The sequence below is a fragment of the Halichoerus grypus genome, chromosome 8 (assembly GCF_964656455.1).
Source record: "Halichoerus grypus chromosome 8, mHalGry1.hap1.1, whole genome shotgun sequence".
NCBI lineage: Eukaryota > Metazoa > Chordata > Mammalia > Carnivora > Phocidae > Halichoerus > Halichoerus grypus.
This window is the reverse complement of record NC_135719.1, coordinates 151,650,895-151,660,243: the sequence shown is the minus strand read 5'-3', so window position 1 is coordinate 151,660,243 and position 9,349 is coordinate 151,650,895. Positions and strand designations below refer to the sequence as shown.

Here is a 9,349-nt window from a genome sequence, read left to right as displayed (position 1 = left end):
GCTCGGGGTTGTCATAAACCGTGATCCGCGGCACAGTCGGGCCACTGCTCCTCCAGCAGGGACCCAACAAGCGGCAGATCCGGGGAGACTCACCTTCTTCCCCCGGGAGGAGAGGTGCGGGAGGGCACCGCGGGGATCTGCTGGGTTTGGAGACTCCACCCGGGGTCGGGGGCCAGATAGAAAGGTGCGGTCACAGGCCGGGTGAGCACGGAGTGCGGCCGGAGACCGGGGAGACGGGAGTGACTGACGGCTTTTCTCTGGGGGCTCGCTGAGGAGCGGGACCCCGAGTTCTCGGCTCCGCCGGGGCGGAGATTGGGAGGCCGCCATTTTCACTCTCCGCCTCCAAAGCTGTACGGAAAGCTTGCAGGGAACAAAAGCTCCGGAGAGCAAACCCGAGCAGATTACTTAGCCCGGACCGGCAAGGACGGGGCAATTCCGCCTCTGGCAAAGACATTTGGGAACCACGGCAACAGGCCCCTCCCCCAGAAGATCAGCGAGAACAGCCAGCCAAGACCAAGTTTACCGATCAATGAGAACGGCAGAACTCCAGCGCTAGGGGAATACTGCACAGAGAATTCATGGCTTTTTTACCGTGATTCTGTAGTCTTTCAAAGTTAATTATTTTTTTTAACTGTCTTTTTTTCTTTTTTCCTTTTTTCTTTTTTTTTTGAATTTTTCTTTTTCCCTTTTTCAACCAACATCTTATCAATCCCTTTTTTAAAAAAAAAATTTTTATTTTTCATTTTTAAAGTCATATTCTATCCCTTCATAGTAGTTACCAGTATTTTTGGCATATATATATAAGTTGTTCTCTCTTTAAAATCTTGAGATAGTTTCTTCTAACAGATCAAAATATACTCCAAATCTCTAGTGTATGGTTTTTTCTACTCCCCTGCCTGATCACATTCTCTCCCTTTTTTCTTTCTTTCTTTTTTTTTAATCCTCTTCTTTCTTTTTTCAAACAACTTATCAAATCCTTTTTTAAAATTTTTTATAATTTCCATCTTTACATTCATATTCCATCCCTTCATCATATCAGCCCTTATTTTTGTACATATATAAGTTTTTCTTTCTTTAAAATTTTGGGAGGGACTTTCTTTTAACAGACCAAAATACACCCAAAATCTAGTGTGTGGCACTGATCTATAAACCAGCCTGATCATATTTGATCACATTCTGTTTTTGTTTTGTTTTGTTTTGTTCTGCTTTTGTTTGTTTTTATCTTTATCTTTTTCTTTTTTCTTTCTTTCTTTCCTTTTCTTTTTTCTCTCTTTCCCTTTCTTTTCCCACTGCTTCAGGTCTTTTCTGATTTGTTTAGAGTATATTTTCTGGGGACGATGTTACCCTGCTAGCATTTTGTTCTCTCATTCATCTATTCTCCTCTGCACAAAATGACAAGATGGAAAAAAACACCTCAACAAAAAGAACAAGAGGTAGTACCAACTGCCAGGGACCTACTCAATACGGACATTAGTACGATGTCAGATCTAGAGTTCAGAATCATCACTTTAAAGATACTAGCTGGGCTTGAAAAAAGCATGGAAGTTATTAGAGAAACCCTTTCTGGAGAAGTAAAAGAACTAAAATCTAACCAAGTAGAAATCAAAAAGGCTATTAATGAGGTGCAATCAAATATGGGGGCGCTGACTGCTAGGATAAATGAGGCAGAAGAGAGAATCAGTGAGATAGAAGACCAAATGATGGAAAATAAAGAAGCTGAGAAAAAGAGAGATAAACAACTACTGGACCACGAGGGCAGAATTCGAGAGATAAACGATAGCATAAGACAAAACAACATTAGAATAATTGGGATCCCAGAAGAAGAAGAAAGAGAGAGAGGGGCAGAAGGTATAATGGAGCAAATTATAGCAGAGAACTTCCCTAATTTGGGGAAGGAAACAGGTATCAAAATCCAGGAAGCACAGAGAACCCCTCTCAAAATCAATAAAAATAGGTCAACACCCCGACATCTAATAGTAAAACTTACGAGTCTCAGAGACAAAGAGAAAATCCTGAAAGCAGCTCGGGAGAAGAGATATGTAACCTACAATGGTAGAAACATTAGATTGGCAACAGACTTATCCACAGAGACCTGGCAGGCCAGAAAGGACTGGCAGGACATATTCAGAGCACTAAATGAGAAAAATATGCAGCCAAGAATACTATATCCAGCTAGGCTGTCATTGAAAATTGAAGGAGAGATAAAAATCTTCCAGGACAAACAAAAACTAACGGAATTTGCAAACACGAAACCAGTCCTACAAGAAATCTTGAAAGAGGTCTTCTAAGCAAAGAGAGGGCCTAAAGGAACATAGACCAGAAAGGAACACAGAAAATATACAGTAACAGTCACCTTACAGGCAATACAATGCCACAAAATTCCTATCTTTCAATAGTTACCCTGAATGTAAATGGGCTAAATGCCCCAATCAAAAGACACAGGCTATCAGATTGGATTAAAAAACAAGACCCATCGATATGCTGTCTGCAAGAGACTCATTTTAGACCCAAAGACACCCCCAGATTTAAAGTGAGGGGGTGGGAAACCATTTACTATGCTAATGGACACCAAAAGAAAGCTGGGGTGGCAATCCTTATATCAGACAAATTAGATTTTAAACCAAAGACTGTAATAAGAGATGAGGAAGGACACTATATCCTACTTAAAGGGTCTATCCAACAAGAAGATCTAACAATTGTAAATATCTATGCCCCTAACATGGGAGCAGCCAATTATATAAGCCAATTAATAACAAAAGCAAAGAAACACATCGACCACAATACAATAATAGTGGGGGACTTTAACACCCCCCTCACTGAAATGGACAGATCGTCTAAGCAAAAGATCAACAAGGAAATAAAGACTTTAAATGACACACTGGACCAAATGGACTTCACAGACATATTCAGAACATTCCATCCCAAAGCAACGGAATACACATTCTTCTCTAGTGCCCATGGAACATTCTCCAGAATAGATCACATCCTAGGTCATCAATCAGGTCTCAACCGGTACCAAAAGTTTGGGATCATTCCCTGCCTATTTTCAGACCACAATGCTTTGAAACTAGAACTCAATCACAAGACGAAAGTCGGAAAGAACTCAAATACATGGAGGCTAAAGAGCATCCTACTGAAGAATGAATGGGTCAACCAGGAAATTAAAGAAGAATTTAAAAAATTCATGGAAACCAATGAAAATGACAACACAACTATTCAAAATCTTTGGGATGCAGCAAAGGAAGTCCTAAGAGGAAAGTATATAGCAATACAAGCCTTCCTCAAGAAACAAGAAAGGTCTCAAGTACACAACCTAACCCTACACCTAAAGGAGCTGGAGAAAGAACAGCAAATAAAGCCTAAACCCAGCAGGAGAAGATAAATCATAAAGATCAGAGCAGAAATCAATGAAATAGAAACTAAAAGAACAGTAGAACAGATCAATGAAACAAGGAGCTGGTTCTTTAAAAGAATTAACAAGATTGATAACCCCCTGGTCAGACTTATCAAAAAGAAAAGAGAAATGACCCAAATCAACAAAATCATGAATGAAAGAGGAGAGATCACAACCAACACCAAAGAAATACAAACAATTATAAGAACATATTATGAGCAACTTTATGCCAGCAAATTAGATAACCTGGAAGAAATGGATGCATTCCTAGAGATGTATCAACTACCAAAACTGAACCAGGAAGAAATAGAAAACCTGAACAGACCTATAACCACTAAGGAAATTGAAGCAGTCATCAAAAATCTCCCAAAACACAAAAGTCCAGGGCCAGACGGCTTCCCAGGGGAATTCTACCAAACATTTCAAAAAGAATTAATACCTATTCTTCTGAAAGTGTTCCAAAAAATAGAAATGGAAGGAAAACTTCCAAACTCATTTTATGAGGCCAGCATTACCTTGATCCCAAAACCAGACAAAGACCCCATCCAAAAGGAGAATTACAGACCAATATCCCTGATGAACATGGACGCAAAAATTCTCACCAAAATACTAGCCAATAGGATCCAACAGTACATTAAAAGGATTATTCACCACGACCAAGTGGGATTTATCCCTGGGCTGCAAGGTTGGTTCAACATCCGCAAATCAATCAACGTGATACAATACATTAACAAAAGAAAGAACAAGAATCATATGATCCTCGCAATAGATGCAGAAAAAGCACTCGACAAACTACAGCATCCTTTCTTGATCAAAACTCTTCAGAGTATAGGGATAGAGGGTACATACCTCAATATCATAAAAGCCATCTATGAAAAACCCACGGTGAATATCATTCTCAATGGGGAAAAACTGAGAGCTTTCCCCCTAAGGTCAGGAACGCGGCAGGGATGTCCACTAACACCACTGCTATTCAACATAGTACTAGAAGTCCTAGCCTCAGCAATCAGACAACAAAAAGAAATAAAAGGCATCCAAATCAGCAAAGAAGTCAAACTCTCACTCTTTGCAGATGATATGACACTTCATGTGGAAAACCCAAAACACTCCACCCCAAAACTGCTAGAACTCATACAGGAATTCAGTAAAGTGGCAGGATATAAAATCAACGCACAGAAGTCAGTGGCACTCCTATACACCAACAACAAGACAGAAGAAAGAGAAATTAAGGAGTCGATCCCATTTACAATTGCACCCAAAACCATAAGATACCTAGGAATAAATCTAGCCAAAGAGGCAAAGGATCTGTACTCAGAAAACTATAAAACACTCATGAAAGAAATTGAGGAAGACACAAAGAAATGGAAAAACGTTCCATGCTCATGGATTGGAAGAACAAATATTGTGAAGATGTCAATGCTACCTAGAGCAATCTACACATTCAATGCAATCCCCATCAAAATACCATCCACTTTTTTCAAAGAAATGGAGCAAATAATCCTAAAATTTGTATGGAACCAGAAAAGACCCCGCATAGCCAGAGGAATGTTGAAAAAGAAAAGCAAAGCTGGTGGCATCACAATTCCGGACTTCCAGCTCTATTACAAAGCTGTCATCATCAAGACAGTATGGTACTGGCACAAAAACAGACACATAGATCAATGGAACAGAATAGAGAGCCCAGAAATGGACCCTCAACTATATGGTCAACTAATCTTTGACAAAGCAGGAAAGAATGTCCAATGGAAAAAAGACAGTCTCTTCAAAAAATGGTGTTGGGAAAATTGGACAGCCACATGCAGAAGACTGAAACTGGACCATTTCCTTACACCACACACAAAAATAGACTCAAAATGGTTGAAAGACCTGAAATGTGAGACAGGAGTCCATCAAAATCCTAAAGGAGAACACAGGCAGCAACCTCTTCGACCTCAGCCGCAGCAACTTCTTCCTAGAAACATCGCCAAAGGCAAGGGAAGCAAGGGCAAAAATGAACTATTGGGACTTCATCAAGATAAAAAGCTTTTGCAAAGCAAAGGAAACAGTCAACAAAACCAAAAGACAACCGACAGAATGGGAGAAGATATTTGCAAATGACATATCAGATAAAGGGCTAGTATCCAAAATCTATAAAGAACTCATCAAACTCAACACCAAAAGAACAAAGAATCCAATCAAGAAATGGGCAGAAGACTTGAACAGACATTTTTTCAAAGAAGACATCCAAATGGCCAACAGACACATGAAAAAGTGCTCAATATCGCTCGGCATCAGGGAAATCCAAATCAAAACCTCAATGAGATACCACCTCACACCAGTCAGAATGGCTAAAATTAACAAGTCAGGAAATGTCAGATGTTGGCGGGGATGCGGAGAAAGGGGAACCCTCCTACACTGTTGGTGGGAATGCAAGCTGGTGCAGCCACTCTGGAAAAGAGTATGGAGGTTCCTCAAAAAGTTGAAAATAGAGCTACCATACGATCCAGCAATTGCACTACTGGGTATTTACCCCAAAGATACAAAAGTAGGGATCCGAAAGGGTACGTGCACCCCGATGTTTATAGCAGCAATGTCCACAATAGCCAAACTGTGGAAAGAGTCAAGATGTCCATCGACAGATGAATGGATAAAGAAGAGGTGGTATATATATACAATGGAATATTATGCAGCCATCAAAAGGAATGAGATCTTGCCGTTTGCAACGATGTGGATGGAACTGGAGGGTATTATGCTGAGCGAAATAAGTCAAACGGAGAAAGACATGTATCAGATGACCTCACTGATATGAGGAATTCTTAATCTCAGGAAACAAACTGAGGGTTGCTGGAGTGGGGGGTGGGGTGGGAGGGATGGGGTGACTGGGTGATGGACACTGGGGAGGGTGTGCTCTGGTAAGCGCTGTGAATTGTGCAAGACTGTTGAATCTCAGATCTGTACCTCTGAAACAAATAATGCAATATATGTTAAGAAAGAAAAAAAAAAGAAGAAGAATGTAGCATGAGGGGAAGAATGAATGGGGGGAAATCAGAGGGGTAGACGAACCATGAGAGACGATGGACTCTGAAAAACAAACTGAGGGTTCTAGAGGGGAGGGGGTGGGAGGATGGGTTACCCTGGTGATGGGTATTGAGGAGGGCACGTTCTGCATGGAGCACTGGGTGTTATGCACAAACAATGAATCATGGAACACTATATCTAAAACCAATGATGTAATGTATGGGGATTAACATAACAATAAAAAAATTAAAAAAAAAAAAAAAGAATGGAGAACTCGGAGGGGTGGAGTTCCGCTCCTGGGGTGGAACAGCTGGTTGATTTCAGCTCAGGTCATGATCTCAGGGTTGTGGGATCGAGCCCCACATTGGGCTCCATGCTCAGCATGGAGTCTGCTTGAGATTCTTTCTCTCTCTGCGCCCCTCCCCCCATGTGCATGCTCTGTCTCCCAAATAAATAAATCTTAAAAAATAAAAAAAGAAAAAAAGGAAATGTTACTAAACAACAAGGGATTGTATCTCTTTCTGGGAACATAGAGCTCCTGGGATGAGAGGGTGTGTGGATGAGCCTTGAGGCAAGCAGCTTCTTTCAGCTGCTTCAGATCCTCCTCTGGCTGGTGCTTCCGAGACTGCGCCTTCAGGGCTGCCAGTCATTAAAACCAACGATTCCTGATACACACAGCAACATGGTTGTACGCGCAAGGCTTCATGCTGAGCCACAGAAGCCTTACAAAGAAAGTACATATGATACAATTATCGATTTATGAATTCTACAAAATTAAAGCTAGTCTAAGGTGACATGAGAAAGACCAATAGTTATGTGGGGACAGGGTGAAGAAGGGAAGAGGGAGGAGGAAATCCAAGATAAGTACAGGACATTTTAGGGAGAACTGATGTGCTCACTCTCGATAATATTGATTTTCACACCAGTGTTTATCATATCCCACACTCTGCAAGTGTGTAGTTCATCCTGTGACAAGTACACACATCGAAGCTATTATAGGAAATCACAGAGATGATTCTGGAGGAACACAGATAGAGTAAACTTTGAGAGAATTGAAATTACACCTTCACAATGCTGATTCTCTCTGCATTTCAGGTAAACTGTAGAACCAGCATTCTGTCCCCATTACAGGAGGGGTTCCACCTTCCTCATGAGCCTGCCCACTCTGTCCCAAGGGGGGTTTCAGGGATACAGTACTGTGGAAGGAGCACCGACTTATATCCTTGCTCACTCTCACCCCATAAATGCTCTTGGACAACTCAGAAACCTTCCACAATTCTAGGTGTAGGTTCACATCACTTAAGGGGGAACATGACACCTAAACCCCAAGATTGATGTTGACATGTAAAAACAAAGTAGGACATGGAGGCCAAGAATGTACATTGGAAAGTTATCAAATAGTAAATGATATTTTTTCACAAGTGATCAATAGCACCACATCAACGGCAGTCACACCTGCTCTGGACACTGCCCTCTCTGTCAGCACAGATCCCAAGTTGAATATATATTCAGAGGACATGCAAATAGGGCCCTCCGTCTGCTGATTAAACCAGCTGAGCCCCAACCCTTGCAGCTGGGAGAGGAGCCCCAGCCCCGGGATCCCCAGGTGTTCCCATTCGGTGAGCAGGACAGAACACAGACAACTCACCATGGAGTTTGTACTTGGCTGGGTTTTCCTTGTTGCTCTTTTAAAAGGTAATTTATGGTGAACAAGAAACATTGAGTGTACGAGAGTATGTGAGTGAGAGAAAGAGTGGTTGTGTGACAGTTTCCTGACCAGGATGTCTTGTGTCTGCAGGTGTCCAGTGTGAGGTGCAGCTGGTGGAGTCTGGGGGAGACCTGGTGAAGCCTGGCGGGTCCCTGAGACTCTCCTGTGCAGCCTCTGGATTCACCTTCAGCAGCTATGACATGAACTGGGTCCGCCAGGCTCCAGGGAAGGGGCTGCAGTGGGTCGCAGCTATTAGCAGTAGTGGTGGTAGCACATACTACGCGGACTCTGTGAAGGGCCGATTCACCATCTCCAGAGACACCGGCAAGAACACGCTGTATCTGCAGATGAACAGCCTGAGAGACGAGGACACGGCCGTGTATTACTGTGCGAAGGACACAGTGAGGGGAAGTCAGTGTGAGCCCAGACACAAACCTCACTGTAGAAGAGGATCAGGACCACCAGGGGGTGCACACTACTCACCAATTCTGTCTTTAAGCCCCAGGAACAGGTGCAGATGGAGGTTATGGGCAGGCTTCCTGTCAGAGTCTGGGCCTTCCTCTCCATATATAGCTGTTTCCCCCAGGGAGACTCCCTCTTCACATGATTCTGTGCTTACCTATTCATTCTCTGATTTGAAACTTTGTTTTAATAGGAAAAAAACTATTCTAATATACACAAAGCACAGAGTTGCTTACACTTGCTTACTGTTGTCTCTAAATAGGAATAAATTACAAATATCTCCGTGTACCTCCACTGTACCTTAGAGAAGTCCCAGCAGCAATCCCTGTGCATCACAGGACCACCCAGCTTAATGTGAAAGCTTGTTAGAAGCAGCGTAAAGTGCATGCTGGACATGAGGCTACAGCGGCATGAATAATCCAAAGCAAGGGAAGAAAAATATCTGGTGTGAACACTGTCTTGAACCATGCTCACAGCATCAATATTAGTGATAGCGTGGGAAAGCAGAGGTTCCCCCTCCCCTCCAGGTGTGGTGTAGATGTGGAGTCTGATGATCACACACACACACACACACACACACACACACACACACACACAGACACACACGAGTATGAAAACTTTATCACCTTCATCATCATGTCTGCTGAGAACAGGGCAGATCTCTCAGCAAAACATAAATGCTTGGATAGGTTCAGGGAAGTACACTGGCTCAGGGTGTATGTTGTGGGTCACTGGGGCGAAGGAGTCCTGCTCATGGGAGGGGCTGGTGTGGAGTTAATCTCCCAGCT

At 42.5% G+C, this 9,349-nt stretch overlaps 1 pseudogene across 1 annotated transcript; it reads left to right on the top strand.

Moving 5' to 3' along the window:
* Positions 1–7,944: 7,944 nt before the first annotated feature.
* On the top strand, positions 7,945–8,930 carry LOC118550617 (immunoglobulin heavy variable 3-23 pseudogene; annotated as a pseudogene). The gene is made up of 3 exons (XR_013440862.1): positions 7,945–8,086; positions 8,190–8,567; positions 8,824–8,930. The product of XR_013440862.1 is annotated as an immunoglobulin heavy variable 3-23 pseudogene (transcript).
* The last annotated feature ends 419 nt before the right edge of the window (positions 8,931–9,349 follow it).